The sequence below is a fragment of the Xiphophorus hellerii genome, unplaced genomic scaffold (assembly GCF_003331165.1).
Source record: "Xiphophorus hellerii strain 12219 unplaced genomic scaffold, Xiphophorus_hellerii-4.1 PGA_scaffold_72__1_contigs__length_338794, whole genome shotgun sequence".
NCBI classification, from domain to species: Eukaryota; Metazoa; Chordata; class Actinopteri; order Cyprinodontiformes; family Poeciliidae; genus Xiphophorus; species Xiphophorus hellerii.
Window position 1 is genome coordinate 314,164 of NW_022587647.1, and position 17,435 is coordinate 331,598.

Below are 17,435 nucleotides of genomic sequence, written 5' to 3' on the forward strand. Positions count from 1 at the left end.
CTATGTGTTGCCAGTTTAAATAATATTGCACACTTAAACACCTCCATGCATTTCAAAATCCAAATGTATATTTTCAGTTTATTACTCCTGTAAAGTTAAAATAAATAGCCATAACACCTATATGATGTACGGTAAGCCAATTACAAAAAATGTAAGTATCTTACACACATAGCATAGGAATGATTAAGCATCTGGTGATGACATGTTGGTAACGGGGTCCCTATCATATACAGAACTCTTACTTTATGTTGCTGTTATTTTGTTACTCTAACTGTGGTTATTGCAGAAGACTCTTGGATGCACAAGCGCTGTGTGTGAGGTTCGGGGTGAATACCATTATAGAGATGCCGTGTGTTTTCAACAGTCAATAAAGCTGACTTATAAAAGATAAAACTAAAGCTCGTCCATTCCACAGTCCCCATTTAAAAATCTGCTCAGGGCTAAAAAAAAAAGGCTTGGCTCCAATTTACCCATTTAAAGACAAACTCCAAGGATTTTCTGCTTTATTCATTTTTATTTTAAAAGACTGAGAACATCCCTGTAAAGAAATCAAAATGGTCAGCAAGGAATTCCCAGGAATGAAAGGGAACCAGGATGGATGGATGGGTGGATGGATGAATGAAGGGAACCAGGATGGATGGATGAAGGGAACCAGGCATGGATGGATGAGTTCATCTGGGTCAGAAGGCAGCTTCTTATGAGGACGGTATAGTTAAATCCTCATTTTCTTCTCTCAGATCTGCCCAGCAGGAGAAGCTCGCTGCGTCTCCTCTCTTCCAGGGTCCATCGGCTCAGTGTGACGTAGCGACTCAAACTCAACAGGTGAGGCCGTTTTCAGGCTGTTTGATCTCAAATCTCCCCCACCAGTGGCGCCTCAGATGAGCGAGTCGTAGCGACACACCGCCGACCCGTTCGGCTCATTACCGACGGTACCACAGCCCGATTCTATCAAGCTGCTGTGGGACACCTGATGAAACTCTCCCTGCTCAGACCCAAATAAAAAGGAGAAACAGGAACTCAGACATGAATTATTTTCATCAACATTTGTAAGGTTGTTGTGATGGAAAATAAAAATCCAACTGAGAAAAAAGAAGCTGCTGAGTGGAGGACCGAAGGGAAAGAGTCCTCTTCTTCTGGTCCTAACAGGAAGAAGACATTTAAATGTATTCTGGACACTTAAAATGTCTTCTGGTTCTAGTACTAAATGTTCATTAGAATTTAAAGTTTATTGATATTTGAGAATGTGTTTTTGCATCATTGTGCCATAGCCACTATATTAGTTGACAATGGTATTAAAACAACATTATCGTTTATGGCAATAACTTCTGGGACAATTTATTGTCCAGCAAAATTTATGTTGACAACCGTCACAATAAGTTTTGCTGGATGATAAATTGTCCAAGAAGTTATTGCCATAAACGATAAAACGGTAATGAGACCATTTTCAACCAATACAATGGCTAAAGCATAACAATGCAAGAACACAGTCTCAAAGATAAAACTTTTTTTAATCACTGTCTTTTTATTGAGTTTTTTTTTTTTTTCCTTTAGTACATACAGTTTGTGAGTACAAAGAAGTGTATCTAACACATACATAAAATAATACACACAGAGAAAATAATCCCTCCAAAGTAATCCCATTTAGCCCACCCAGGTCACTGCCTAGTAGGTCCACCCACTACATTCCTATCCCTGACAGAAACGGAACACATTTTAATAAAATTAATTAACTTAATTAATCTGGAGCATTATTGTATGTTTTGAAATGAGTCAAGAAAGGGTCCCCATGTTTTTTCAAATTTACCAGTTGCGTGTTGAAGAGAACATCTAATCCTTTCCAGTTTTAAACACGACATAAGGTCACATAGCCACTGTTTATGAGTTGGAGGGGCAGCACCCTTCCACCTGGTCAGAACTGTGCGCCTCGCTATCAGTGAGCAAAATGCCAGGGCCCGCCGTTTAGAGGCCGATAAAGGCAACCCCCCACCACTGAACCCAAAGAGAGCCAAGAGGGGGCCAGGTGTTACCACCACCCCGGCCAACCCGGACATCGTACGAAAAACATCTGTCCAGAACTGACCAAGAGCGGGGCAGGACCAGTACATATGAACTAGTGTGGCTACAGCAGTTTTGCATTTGTCGCAGTATGGGGTGACTTCTGGATAGAAACGAGACAGTTTGCTTTTGGAGAGATGGGCTCTATGTACTATTTTGAACTGAATGAGACAATGGCGCACACACAGAGACGTTGTATTCACCAGTTTAAGTATAGAGTCCCATGTCTCATCTGGTATAGATATATTCAAATCTTCTTCCCATGAAGTTTTAAGTTCAGGTGAGGAGGTCTCTTTCATACTCAACATTTTATCATAAAGCCAAGAAACCAGCCCTTTACGAGTCGGGTTCAATAATAGGACGGTTTCCAATAGTGTAAACTCTGGCAGAGAAACTGAGCCTGATAAGTGAGACTGAATAAAGTTTCTGGTTTGCAAATATCTAAAAAAATGGGATTTAGGTAAACCATATTTAGTGCTAAGTTCCTCAAAGGATGCCAAATTCTTCTCTAAAAAAAGGTCCTTAAAATAAGTAAGCCCCCTCCGGTGCCACTCTAGGAACACCCCATCCTGAACAGATGGTTTGAAAAAATGGTTAAGTGCAATTGGACTTAAGAGGGAAAAGTCATGAAGTTTAAAGTATTTCCTAAATTGGCCCCATATTTTCAGTGAGTGTTTCACTACAGGGTTTGAAATAGCGCTAACTGAAGAGAGTGAAAGTGGGGAACAGAGCAAGGCAGGAATGGATATATTGTTACCACTGCGCAGCTCCATAGCCACCCAGTCAGGACAGTCACCCAGGTTGTAGTAGAAATACCAAAACACTGAGCATCTAAGGTTGGCGGCCCAATAATAAAACCGGAAATTGGGGGAGGCAAACCCCCCCTGCTGTTTAGGTTTTTGGAGTTGTAATTTATTAAGCCTTGGGCGTTTACCCTGCCAAATATAGGACGAGAGAGTCGAGTCTAGCTCATTAAAAAAAGTATTAGGAATAAAAATAGGTAATGCCTGAAAGAGGTATAAAAATTTGGGCAGTATATTCATTTTAATTGAGTTGATACGTCCCACAAGGGACATGGAAAAGGGCGTCCACTTTGTGAGGGATCCCTTCACTTGGTTCAACAGTTGAATCAGATTCTCTTTGAACAGGTTTTTATGTTTTTTTGTCACTGTGACACCAAGGTATGTGAATTTTTGTCTTTCAATTCTGAACGGCAGATTGGCTAAATCTGACATATTGGCTTTATTACCTATTGGGAGAAGCTCACTTTTGGTGAGGTTCAGCTTATACCCAGAAATCTGACCAAATTGGCTAAATAGTGTCGAGAGCAAAAGGCAATGAGGTTGATGGTTTGGAAACAAAAAGTAGAAGGTCATCTGCATAAAGCGACACTTTATGTTCCATATCATTCCTCCAAATGCCGGAAATCTCTTTACTGGTTTTAAGTGCAATGGCGAGGGGCTCTATGGCCAGATCAAAAAGCAGGGGACTAAGAGGACAGCCCTGACGGGTGCCTCTTTGTAATTTAAAAGGTTTTGAGGTCTGAAAATTGGTACGAACTGTGGCAGACGGTTGCTGGTATAATAGTTTAATCCATGAAATGAAGTTTCCTCCAAAGCCAAATCTACTAAGGACCGCAAAAAGATAGTCAAACTCAACCCGGTCAAAGGCTTTTTCAGCGTCCAGAGAGACAACACACTCATCTGAATCTGAGGCGCTGGAATAAATGATATTAAGCAACCTTCTAACATTGAAATATGAGTGCCGACCTTTAATGAAGCCTGTTTGGTCTTTTGAAATAACCGATGGTAAAACAGTTTCAAGTCTACGGGCAAGAATTTTGGCTAAGATTTTGACATCTGTATTTAGAAGGGAGATAGGTCTGTATGAGGTGCATTCCACTGGATCTTTGCCCTTTTTTGAAATAAGAGTGATGCAAGCCTCATAAAATGACTGAGGGAGGGACTCTTGTTTAAAACAGTCAGTAAGGGTGGAGCTGAGCTCCACAGAGAGTAAGTCTGAGAATTGTTTGAAAAATTCTGAGGGGAGACCATCCGGTCCTGGGCATTTGCCAGACTGCATTGAGGCTATTGCTAGGGAGACTTCTGCCTGGGAGATGGGTTCATCTAACCTGTTCTTAAGTTCTGGTGAAATTACAGGGATGTGAAGTTTAGCCAAGAAATCAACAGTCATGTTGGAATTGGTCTGTGACTGTGAGCTGTAGAGCTCCTCGTAGAAGTCCCTGAATGCATCATTAATCTGACCGTGATCTGTGACTATACTGCCATCTTGTTTTCGAATTCTAGAGATATTTTGCCTTGCCCTAGAGCCCTTGAGCATGGTCGCTAATAGTTTATCGGGTTTGTCGCCATGCACATAAAATTTGGATTTGTTGTGTAAGAGCAGGCGTTCAGCTGAGTGTGTTGTCAAGAGGTCAAGCCTTGTTTTAAGTTCAACGCGCCTTTTGAACAGTTCAGGACACTGATTCAGAGCATATTTTATATCAACCTCTTTGATTTGTTGAATTAGGTTGTTCTGTTCATAGGTGGACTGTTTTTTAATTTTGGCTGAGTAGGCAATAATCTGGCCTCTAATGTAGGCCTTAAAAGTATCCCACACCACAAGGCTGGAGGATCTCATGGGAGGAGTTAGTGGCGAAAAAGAAACGTATCTCATCCTGAATAAACTTTACAAAGTTTTCATCAGACAGTAGGGTTGAATTGAAACGCCATGATCCAGTTCTTAGGGGGAGGTGAGGAAGGGACAGGGACAAAGTGAGTGGGGCGTGGTCTGAGATAACTATGCTATGATAGTCACAGGAACGGATCTGCTGCAGCCATTTAGAATCTGTAATAAATAATCAATTCTTGAGTAAGTTTTGTGTACATGTGAAAAGTATGAGTACTCCCTCTTGTCAGTATTTAAAGTACGCCACACATCACACAGCCCGTACTCAGATAAAAAGGTTTGGATGACTGATGCAGATTTGCTTATGGCATTACTTTTAAGGGATGAGCGGTCCAAAGCTGGGTCCAACCAACAGTTGAAATCACCCCCCAGGACCAGTGAGTATTTATTGAGGTCAGGTAGGAAAGAGAATAGTTGTTTAAAAAAATTCTCATCATCTGTATTAGGAGCATAAACATTGACCAGGGCGACCAGAGTGCCATGCAGTTTCCCACTTACAATAATAAACCTGCCATGTTCATCAGCCACCACATTATCGGCCTCAAACGGAGTATTCTGGCTGATCAGTATAGAAACCCCTCGTGCCTTAACCTGAAAATGGGAGTGAAAACATTGTCCCTTCCAGCAAGCCAGGAGACGACCCCCGTCCAAGGTCCTGATGTGAGTCTCCTGCAGAAACACCACATCTGTATTAAATCGTTTAATATGGGAAAAAACCTTCCTTCTCTTCACTGGGTGGTTTAAGCCTTTGACATTCCAACTTAAAAAATTTACATACTGACTCATACGATTTCAGAGTGTACATGTTATCCTACTTTGATAAGTACGATAGCAGTATGGCAGGCAGAGATTGGAACAAAAGAGGTGAAGAGAGGTTGCAGTACCTTGCAGGACCCCTGGCAGTGACCTTAGCCTCCCCCCCAAAACCTCCCCCAAACATAAACAGCTGCTAAACAAAAAATAACAATGTAGCAGCAAGCTCTTCAAAATTAACATTCTTAGAGATCCAATCTTCCAGTAACCAATAACCTTGGAATAAAAAAAACTGAACTTTCTATAGCAAACTAACCACTGCTCCTAGTGGGTATGAAGTAGGTATAGACCCCCCCACATTGATATAGATTTTGAGACATAGTTTACTGGTTGTCGTAAACACCATAGGAAAGTAGTATTGCAATACAAATTGAGGCAACCACAAGAAATGGAATGATAGAGCTACCCTTCCATTCATTAAGTCCAATACCAGCCAAAAGGATGGCCAGAAAAAGTCCATTGGAAATACGGCAATATGACAAGTCTATTTTTACAGTACCTACTGCGTCCTGAGGAAAAGCAGCCTGCCTGTGTTTCTGAAGAAAGCCCTCGGCAAAACGTTGCTCCTTTATTGGTCTTCCTGTGGTTTTGGAAGCCTCTTGATGAACTGTTGAGCCTCTTCCACAGAACCTAAAAATTTTCTGGCACCGCTGGATTGCGTAATGCGGAGACGGGCTGGGAAGAGAAGAGCCGGCTTCAAGCCCCGTTTGTAGAGCTCCGCCATGATGCCCTTATACTCTGCGCGCTGGGCCAGGACGTCTGGACTGTAGTCCTCCACAATACGGAGAGACGCACCTTTGTAGTCGAGCTTTCCTCTCCTCCTGGCTTCCCGAATGATGAGATCTTTAGTCAGGTATCGATGCAGGCGAAGGATCACCGGGCGGGGAGGACGTCCTGCGGGCCGTTTGGCTGCCAGAGAACGGTGCGCTCTATCGAGCTCTGGTGGAGATGGGAGCACCTCTTTCCCAAATAGCTCACAGAGAAGGTTGGAAAAAAACTGAGTAGGGCGCCCACTTTCAGTGTCTTCGGGCAGACCGAGGATGCGAATATTCTGCCGTCTGCTGCGGCTCTCTAGGTCAGTCACTTTATCTTTTAGCTTAGCGTTGTCTTCACGGAGAGCAGCACATGAGTCTTCGAGACTAGCCACTCGCTGGCCCAGATCCTCTGTTGCGAGCTCCAAGGAAGAGATACGCTCTGCCTGTTCCTCCAGGGCCTGCCGCACCTGGTCTAGCTTGGAGCTCAGCATCTTGACAGAAGACTTGAACTCAGATTTCAGATCCTCACCATGCTGCTGAAAAAGTGCGGTGATAGCCTCTAGCGTTAAGCTAGCGTCCTCCTTCTTACTTCCTTTCGCGCTCTTACAGGCCATCTCTAGTGCGCAAATAATCAAAAATACTTGCCAAGAATGTTTTTTGTATTGATAGGCGGCGTAGAATTAGTTTTCTGTGGGGTGAATTTAGTTAAAAGTCTGGATTTTTCCGGAGCAGTCCGTTGCTACGTCTAACCTGTCCGCATGGCAAACCGGAAGCCCCAAAGATAAAACTTTAAAAACCAAACTGAGAAGAAAGAAGCTTCTGAGTGGAAGACTGAAGGGAAAAAGTCCTCTTCATCTCAAACTTTAAATTCTAATGAACATTTAACACTGGAACTGGAAGACATTTAGAATATCCTAAATACATAAACAGAATCTACAAAATAAAAGGAATTATAAAGTGCATGGTCTCAATTAAACCTTGTTTTAAAAGAACAATTTTGTTAACAAAACACCAGATTGAAGACTTTATTCGTCCAGTTTTTGGTAGAAACAGAGAAACAAATCAAGCAAATGGAAATTGAGGACAGGAAGGCGACAACAGGACAGGTGCAGGTTCTAGGTCAAGCCCTTTAACGACTCAGAATATAATCACCACTTTTCAAAAACTAACTTCTAAATATTACTTAAATAAACAGCAGAATACCTGCAGCATTCCTTAAGAAAGATTGCCAAGAAAGTTTCAAGTCAACAATCAGGAAGCGACAGCTGGGAAAACTTTCAGGGTTTCCTACAGAAAACCTGCTGAGTCCAGTGGAAGAGCTGCTCTTACATCAGCGGTCTGCTGCGTGTTTCGGTTATAAATGTCAAGTTACAGAAAGTCTGAGGTGCAGGATCAGGAATCAAAACTCAGAAATAACAGCATGTGAAGCCAACGGAAAACTGATGGGACGGCACAATTGGTTCACAACTCCTCAGTCAGTTCAATGTCTTAACTATAAACCTTTACTTTAATCTGTCTTTACCATCACTGGTGGAGAAAATCCCCATCTAAAATAACAACCCAAAGCTTGGTGAGGGGGGAGGGAAAATAAAGCCTGGTGGCCCCGCCAGGGTGATAAAACACTTGGAGAAACTGACTTCAGTCTATAGCTCTGGTGGTAAGCGGGAACCCTGTCTATATCGTCATCTCTAAATAGGAACACTGTATCTATATTTCTAAGCAATCTTTGGGCTGCTCTTGGTCAGATCCCTCACCTAGGACCGTTTGCCCCGGCAGACCCAACCCAAATAGATGCATGAAGCCTCCGACAGCCCTAGGATCACTGGGACACTCAAACCCCTCCACCACGATAAGGTGGCAGCCCACGGAGGGGAAAAACAAAGACAGAAACAGTTCCATTCTCTGACCTGAACTGATCTGTAGAGAGGCCAGAAGGTGGCGCTCTTGTGTTTCTAACTAAACAACAAGTTTAGTTAGAAACTAAACCTTTTCTAACTAAAAAACTTAGTTAGAAACTTAGCTTTTTGTTTTCTCAGTTATTTTTCTCTCCACAGAAGCTACACCTGGTCTGGTGTTCTGACTAGCTGTGGTTGCTTCCTGGAAAAGGTCATTGGCTGACATGATGCTGCCATCACCTAACCGTTCTCCCTCTCCTTTTCATTTCCACGAACATGGAAAGTTCTCCTAATCAGTTGACCTGTTGTTGTGTCTCTGCTCTGTCTTCTCTCACCTCCAGTCGGTCATAGCAGGTGGCTGCTGGTACTGAGCTCGGTTCTGGTTCTGCTGAAGATTTCTTCCTGGTAGAGCGAGTTCTTCTGCTGCACTGTCGCTACATGCATGCTCTGTGTTAGGGACTGCTGTAAAGTCAACAACTCAACACAAGCGATTTGCTGTCGCCCCCTGCTGGTCAGATGGAGTGAATGCTGTAAGTAACGAATCCATACAGTCTGTTGGGTTTTATTTGGTACAAACTTTTTAAACTACTTTATAATTAAGTGAACCTAATGAATTGATAACTTGGATCAATAGTAATCTGACTAAATTGAAATGACTTTTTATAAAATGCCTCAACAACAACATCGTTGTGAATTAGCGTTATAATTATAAGCTTTTAATGTTTTGGTATCTATTTTGGGGGTTTTGAATGTTTTGGTATCTATTTTGGTGTTTTGAATGTTTGTTATTTTTGGGGGGGTTTTGAATGTTTTGGTATCTATTTTGGGGGTTTTGAACTTTCTTGTATTGGTTGTTGGGGTTTTTGTTTTTTTATATTGTTTATTTTTGGGGCTCATTTATTAGTTTGAAAGTTCAATTTTATATATTGCTAATTCACAACAAATGTCATCTCAATGCACTTTGAAGTAATTTTACTTCAATCACATGTATTCATATTGCTAATGCTATAAGCTCAGTTGATTATTAAAGTAGTCTAAAAAGTTTGTACCAAACTAAACTCAGCAAATTGTATGGAGTCGTTACTTACAGCATTCACTCCATCTGACCAGCAGGGGGCGACAGCAAACCGCTTGTGTTGAGTTGTTGACTTTACAGCAGTCCCTAACACAGAGCATGCATGTAGCGACAGTGCAGCAGAAGAACTCCCCTCCAACAGGAAGAAATCTTCAACAGAACCAGAACCGAGCTCAGTATCAGCAGCCATCTGCCATGACTGACTGGAGCTGAGAGAAGACAGAGCAGAGACACAACAACAGGTCAACTGATCAGGAGAACTTTCCATGTTCGTGGAAATGAAGAGGAGAGGGAGAACGGTTAGGTGATGGCAGCATCATGTCAGCCAATGACCTTTTCCAGGAAGCAACCACAGCTAGTCAGAACAGGAGACCAGGTGTAGCTCCTATGGAAAGAAAAATAACTGAGAAAACAAAAGCAGTTGAAATAAATTATATAAAAGAAAATGACAAAAAGCATAAATACAGACAGATCACAATAAACCAGTCTAAGCCTACTCATAATAAATGCCATAACCATGGTAACGCTAAAATGATGCAAAAACACACCCTCAAACATCAATATACATTAAATTCTAACATTTAACATATCTAAAATAAATAAAACTAAACAAAATTGTTCATAAAAAAAGAGAATGGCTAGAGAAGGCCAAAGTACCAGACTGAAAACTTATCCAGTTTTTGGAAGAAAAAAAAAAAAAAAAAGATAAACTGAAGTCGTTTTGATAAGCGTTTCAAGTTCAGTTATTTCTTCTGTCTGTCGATGGTGGGGGCAATGAAGTACAAAATCCAAGAGAAAAAAAAAAAGACGATCCAGGTGGATTTCTGAACGACAACCGGACAACAACAGGACAGGTGCAGGTTTAACTCTTTAGCAACTCAATGAATAGTCACTTTTCAAAACTCACACTTGTAAATATCAAACAGCAAAATACCTGCAGCATTTCTTGTGGAAGACATCTGAGCCCAATGGCAGGGTCACTGAGGTCATCCATCACCCAGGTGGCATTAAGGTTCTTTTTCGTTGTTGTTGGGGCAATGATCCAGGAGGGTTGCTGAAGGACAACAACAGGACAGGTGCAGGTTTAACTCTTAGCAACTCAATGAATAGTCACTTTTCAAACTCACACTTGTAAATATCAAACAGCAAAAATACCTGCAGTATTTCTTGAGGAAGATTGCCGACACTGATGATAGGATAATTAATGTCATCCATCAGCAGGGGTTGGAGGAGGAGACGAGGGCCTTTTCTGTTGGATGATGGGGATCCGATGAGGGCGAATCCGAGACGAAAAACTAGATGATCCAGGAGATTCCTAAAGGACAAAAGGACAACAAGACAGGTGCAAGTTTAAGGTCAAAACCCGTTCTCTGAAGTCATCATTTTCAAATACTCAAAATACCTCTCTAATAACAGCAAAATACCTGCAGCATTTCTTGAAGAAGATATCTGAGCTCGATGGCAGGGTCACTGAGGTCATCCATCAGCAGTGGGGGAGACGAAGGCCTTTTCCGTCGGCCATTGTTGGGAGCAGTCGGGGAGTGGATGGGTCACTTGAGGACTTTTCTCCCCCATCAGTCGCTGGGATTTTTGTTGTCACTGCAATAGTTTTTCAAGCATTTACCTGTCGGCCGGGTTCGTTTTCACACAAACCCGACCGAAAGGTAACCAACCCTTACCCGTCGGGAGAGTTTGTTTTCACACAAACCCGACCGAAAGGTAACCAACCCTTACCCGTCGGGAGAGTTCGTTTTCACACAAACCCCACCGAAAGGCAACCAACCCTTACCCGTCGGGAGAGTTCGTTTTCACACAAACCCCACCGAAAGGCAACCAACCCTTTACCCGTCGGGAGAGTTCGTTTTCACACAAACCCGACCGAAAGGTAACCAACCCTTACCCCTCGGGAGAGTTTGTTTTCACACAAACCCCACCGAAAGGTAACCAACCCTTTACCCGTCGGGAGAGTTTTGTTTTCACACAAACCCCACCGAAAGGTAACCAACCCTTACCCGTCGGGAGAGTTCGTTTTCACACAAACCCCACCGAAAGGTAACCAACCCTTTACCCGTCGGGAGAGTTCGTTTCACACAAACCCCACCGAAAGGTAACCACCCCTTTACCCGTCGGGAGAGTTCGTTTTCACACAAACCCGACCGAAAGATAACCAAACCCTTACCCGTCGGGAGAGTTCGTTTTCACACAAACCCCACCGAAAGGTAACCAACCTTTACCCGTCGGGAGAGTTCGTTTTCACACAAAACCCCACCGAAAGGTAACCAACCCTTTACCCGTCGGGAGAGTTCGTTTTCACACAAACCCGACCGAAAGGCAACCAACCCTTTACCCGTCGGAGAGTTCGTTTTCACACAAACCCCACCGAAAGTTAACCAACCCTTTACCCGTCGGGAGAGTTCGTTTTCACACAAACCCGACCGAAAGGCAACCAACCCTTTACTCGTCGGGAGAGTTCGTTTTCACACAAACCCGCCCGAAAGGTAACTAACGCTTTACCCGTCTGTAGGGTTTGTTTTCACACACTCGACCGAACTGTATGTGAAAAACCCCGAACACACAACCTTTTGTTACCAAGGGTAACCCCTTTTGTAACCAAGATCAAAAGTTAACATAGCCTACAGTGTTTTCATGAGTGGAGCATTGTGCCTGGAATAGATCAACCCCTTCGTTGTACTCATTTGTAACTAAATACCTTAAACTCATCCGATGACTTCATAGCCTTGAGTACCAAACCACATTTCCTGGCGTTGTATTCACACTCCTACCTACCTTTCAGTCCGAGGCCTTCTGGCGTCTTGAGTCGTCGTTCCATCTCAACAAAAACTGTTGATTGGCTTCCATATCTTCCCGGTCCATATACCATATCTTCCCGGTCCACATACCATAGCTTCCCGGTCCACATACCGTGTGGTGCTGAGAAGGCCTTAAATTCTCAACCATGACCTCAAAACTATCATTCACCACCATAGATACTGCGGATGCATGTGGTGACAGGGGAGAAAAATCTTCCCGTTAACAGGAAGATTTCAAAAAAAAAAAAACGGCCATCAAACATTGGCTAAAAGTTATAAAAGCTTAAGCTTAACACTTTCCAAAAGAAAGACTTCCCTTTAACAGGAAGAATAAAGAGAGACAGAAAAAAAAGAGCTGCTTCAGGAGTGTTTCTATAGGAGAAAAGGGAGTTAGTTGTAGTAGAAGCTCCTGTGGTGGCTTCATCTGAGAAGAAAAAAATGTTATTTGCAACAAAAAGTCCACCAGTTGCTTAGTCTAGGAGGGAAAATGGGTTTAAAAACAAATTTAAACACTGAACAGGTTCCAGTTGATCCTCTCCAGATGGAAAACAAGGAGCTGAAAACCTGTAAATAAGAAATGGTGGATTACAGTGTGAACATTACCTCTGCATCCTGCGGCCTGCAGCTCCAGGAGATCTCGACCTGCTGCTGCTGTGCAGAGCTGCACACGTGTGTTAGAATCATGGCAGCAAACCAGCAAAATGCAAAGACCTTTGCACGGTTTTCCCCTCAAACTAACCGACTAAGTTGAGTAATGCTGTTGGATGCAGGTAATGTTAGCTAAGAGATGACAAGCTAATACCAACACAGCACCTTAAGCTTGTTAACAAGCAGCCTGTAGGCTACTGGTGTTGTTTATGTTCAAAAGTGGGAAGTACTTGTTACATTCGAGTAGCTTTTTTTTGGGGCGGGGGGGAAGGAAAGGTACTTGGAGCAGTTTTATTGCACTGTACCTTTTTCTTTTACTTGAGTGATATTATTGCTAAGTAGATTCATTTTACACCCACAGAATAAGCCGATGATATATGGCAAGCCGTTTTAACATAAATTCGGTTTCTTCTGACTATCCGTAATTACGTTCTAGATATCTAAAAATGCATTTTGACTAGACAAAACTACATTTTGACTATCTGGAGCGGTAACTTAAGATATCTGCATTTACATTCTGACTAGTAAGAATAATAATTCGAGATATCTTCAATTACATTTTGACGAGTCAAAATTCCTTTCAAGATATCTCAAATTACGACACTGGTTCCGTCATTAATTACAATTTAAGATATCTTTAACTTAATTATGACTAGTCAAAATTACAATTTTAGAATCTGAATTAAGAATTGCGTGAAAGCCCCTTTGCTGCTGTCCAAACAGTTGCCTGCAGAATTTTATGTTTCCTGCACAAAATTGTCGATAAATGCCACAACATAGAAAGAGCTCGGCCATGTTGGATATGCAGAGAACTCAAAACTTCATCAACTATAAGACTGCTTCTCAAATCTGCAAAGAATTTCCTGTTTATTTCGTTTCCGACAAACCGAAATGCACTTAAAAACTGCTTTGAAAAGCTAAAATTGCTATTGTCAAAGCATTTTCAACATATGAAATGTTTTTTTCTATTTTTTTTTTCTTCTATTTGTCATTGCTTTATTGAACTTTCAAATTGCCACGTAAGTCAGGGTCGTTTTGACTACACATAATATTATTCAAGATATCAGTTAATGTCATTCTGACTAGTCAGAATGTTAATTTAAGATATCTTAAATAGAAAAGCTGTGTAATTCAAGATATCTCCAAATCATTCAGAGATATCTTAAAAAGAATTTTGACTAGTCAAAATTACAATTAAGATATCTTTAATTTAGTTTTGTCTAGCAATTATTTGCTTTTAAGATATCTATAATTTAGTTTTCACTAGTCAAAACTACATATTCCTATCCAAAAATAAATGTAAGATATCTCGAATGTTGTTGTCATTCGAGATATCTTTAATTAGAATTATGACTAATCAAAACTAAATTCGAGATATCTCGAATTTACTTTATGATTAGTCATAATTTGATTGTAGATATCTGAAGTGTGCATTTCAGATAGTTAGTAATTCATTGTAGATATCTTGAATTGAAGTCTCCATACAACTCTATGATAAATCTGACGTCATTTCGACTTGTCAGAATGTAATTAGAGATATATCAAATAGGTATTTTATTAAGTCAAAATATAATTAGAGATATCTTAAATCGCTAAAACGTCTAGTCATAAAACAATTTGAGATATCTGGAACGTAAGGGCGGCAAAACCGAATTTAAGTTGAAACGGCTTGCCGTAGCTTAGCCCCCCTGTTAAACTCGTCTGTAGCCGAGCCTGTCGTCGATGGAAAAAGACAAAAACTAAAAGTAAGGTTTCCGAAATATAACTTACCGAATAACCAACGCAGCGATTTCAAACATGGCACTCCAGCAGCCTACTTGCCGTCACTGCAGCCTCCTCGCAGGTCAAGTAGGCCTCGATGTCCATAATCGATCAGCTGGCAGCTCCAGCTGCCATTTTATCTCAGATGTTTCAGGGACGCCAACAACCAAACAAACCGCCGCTGAGAGGCCGCGGTCAGGTCTCTCCTTGTGTGCTGCTCTGTTTGGACACAAAAAATTACTTCACCAACGTCTTCGGTGGTAAAAGACAAAAACTTAGAATAAGGTTTCCGAAAAATAACTTACCGAATAACCAACGCAGCGATTTCAAACTTGGCGTCACTGCGGCCTGCTTGGCGTCACTGCGGCCTGCTCGTTGGCCTACTTTCAAGTACAAGACGCCAAACTAGTCCTCGTCGAACACCGACACGATTTCAGTCGGATCCACAAACATTTCAGTCTTTAGGCTGGCGTCCACTCGGATTCCGCGTGTTGGGAGATCAGAGAACATTTTTTAAATCCACGTCCCCAAATTCATGAATGTCAGACTGACAGTTCCGTGTCCGTGGAGTCAAGTGCTAGCAGGATCTTTTTTTTTTTTTTTTTTTTAAAAACGCTCATGTAGAAACTGCGTCATCTTTATATATCCTATATGGCGCATGCGCGTCACGCTCATTGATAACAAAAAATGGCGCCATTCGCCACTGTTGCCAGATTTTAAATTTTTCCAGCGCAAACACAAGGTAAAACTAAACCTATAAAACCTGCCCAACTGCAAAGGAAACAGTGCAAATTTAAACCTCTAATAAAACTCATGTTAATAGCACTTTATGTTTTACTCATAATCTATCGCTAATATATTTGTAGAATAATTTAGAGAAACAGAACAATGTAACATTTATTTTTCATAATGTAGGACTGATTTTTTTTAAGTTTTCAAAATGTACATTTTTCTAAGAACTAATACATTTTTAGAAAAAATTAGACAAACCCTAAAACTATAAGAGGGATAAATGTGCTTTTTATATTTTCAAAGCTAAATACCAAACTGCTGCTCCAGTATGTCCTGACTCTTATGGAGAGTGAAGAGTGTCAAATGATAATAAATAACTTATGTAATAATTATTTAAGTGTGCCATTAATTTATTAAAACTCTTCACTGTTCATAGATCTGTCTTTTGATCCATCTTTAAATAATATAAGTTTATTCACAAATTGCTTATTTAAAAAATGTAAGTAATGTTTTGTAAAATAAATTCTTCTTTATCTTTGATTATTTTTTGCAAATATAACTCAACAGATCTTAATTAAATGTTCAGCTTGGATTTAATTTAAATGTAAATTATGAACTTTTTGTCATCTTGATATTTCTGAACTAAATAAACTTTATTAAAAGTTTATTTTAATAAAGTCAGAATCCAGAGCTGTGCAGATTACTACCAACTTCAACTGCGATCTCTACAGAACAGAGACGCTTGGCCTTCAGTGAAACCACCTGTCAGATCAACTTTTTTGTCAAAAATCGTTTAGTTTCAACCATATTTATTATCTTTCAAGTCCCTTACTTAACTATTAACCATTTATTTAAGGAAAGTTGTGAAACTGCAAAATAAAACAGAATTTTCCTCCACTTGTCAATTTTCTCTAATGTGTTTTGAAAAAAACATTCAACTTAAAGTAGCAGTAAGCTGAACTGATAACGTGCAGAGGTTGCATAAACAACATAGAATAGAAGTACTTTATTCATCCCAGCAGGGAAATTACTTCGCAGTTACAGCATAGAGACACAATACTAAGACACAATAACAACTACCACTGAGTAGTAGTTGTAGATAAAATAAAAAATAAAATAAAAATATGAAATGCTGTTAATATAAGAAACAACTTAAGAGCAGTCCTTGCAAAGATTCAAAAAAATGCAGATATGTATATGTAATTATATGTACAGCAAGTGTGCCACAGTTCAGTTGTGCAAAAATTGGACTGATTAGTGCAGAACAATGATTTAGCTTTTATTGTACAGTGAGATGGCATGTGGCAGGAAGGATTTCCTGTATCTGTCCCTACGACAGCATAGCTGGAGCAGCCTATGTGAGAAGGTGCTCCTCTGTCTGTCCACTATGTGGTGGAGAGGGTGCTGTTTATTGTCCATAATAGACAGAACCTTCTTCAGTGTCCTCCTCTCCACCACAGTTTCCAGGGACTCCAGCCTTAGTCCCAGTACAGAGCCAGCTTTCCTGATGATTTTGTCCAGTCTATTAGAGTCGCTGGCTCTGATGCTGCTTCCCCAACACACAGCAGCAAAGAAGATGGCACCCGGCAACAAACACTGTGATAAAAGGTCTCCAACATCTTGCTGCACACATTGAAGGATCTAGCTCAGCTTCCTTAAAAAATAGAGTCTGCTCATCCCCTTCTTGCACACAGCGTCAGTGTTAGAAGCGATCAAATTGTGTATTAACAGGCAAGACAACAGTTCAGTGTGGCTACACCGCCTAATAACTTTCTGCCATGGCAGCACAGTGCTTCCCGTACATGGAGGAGAAAAATCATAGCAGTCTCTCAGTTCATTGAGCAATACAGAATATAAGCTCTCAAATAGCTTATTTATTATATTTTTATACTACCATAAACCATAAATAGAGTTAAAATGTAAATTTTCTGTGTTTAACTGATATATTTTCTACATTATGCTAAAACAATATCTATGGTTGGGTTAAATTCTCTTTCATGCTCAGTCTTTAGTGTAAGACAGTTTAGGACGCCCCCTTGTGGATTGAAGTAATCCCTTCACTCCTTCCAGAGCCTGAGATTTATTGCTGGTGTGTTTTTCAGAGAAGAAAAGCAACACATGGAAAACATTTAACATTAATTCCTGAAGGTGGGGTCTCTGTGTGCAGGTGAGGTTTTCTGAATCAGTGGGACTGACCACCTGT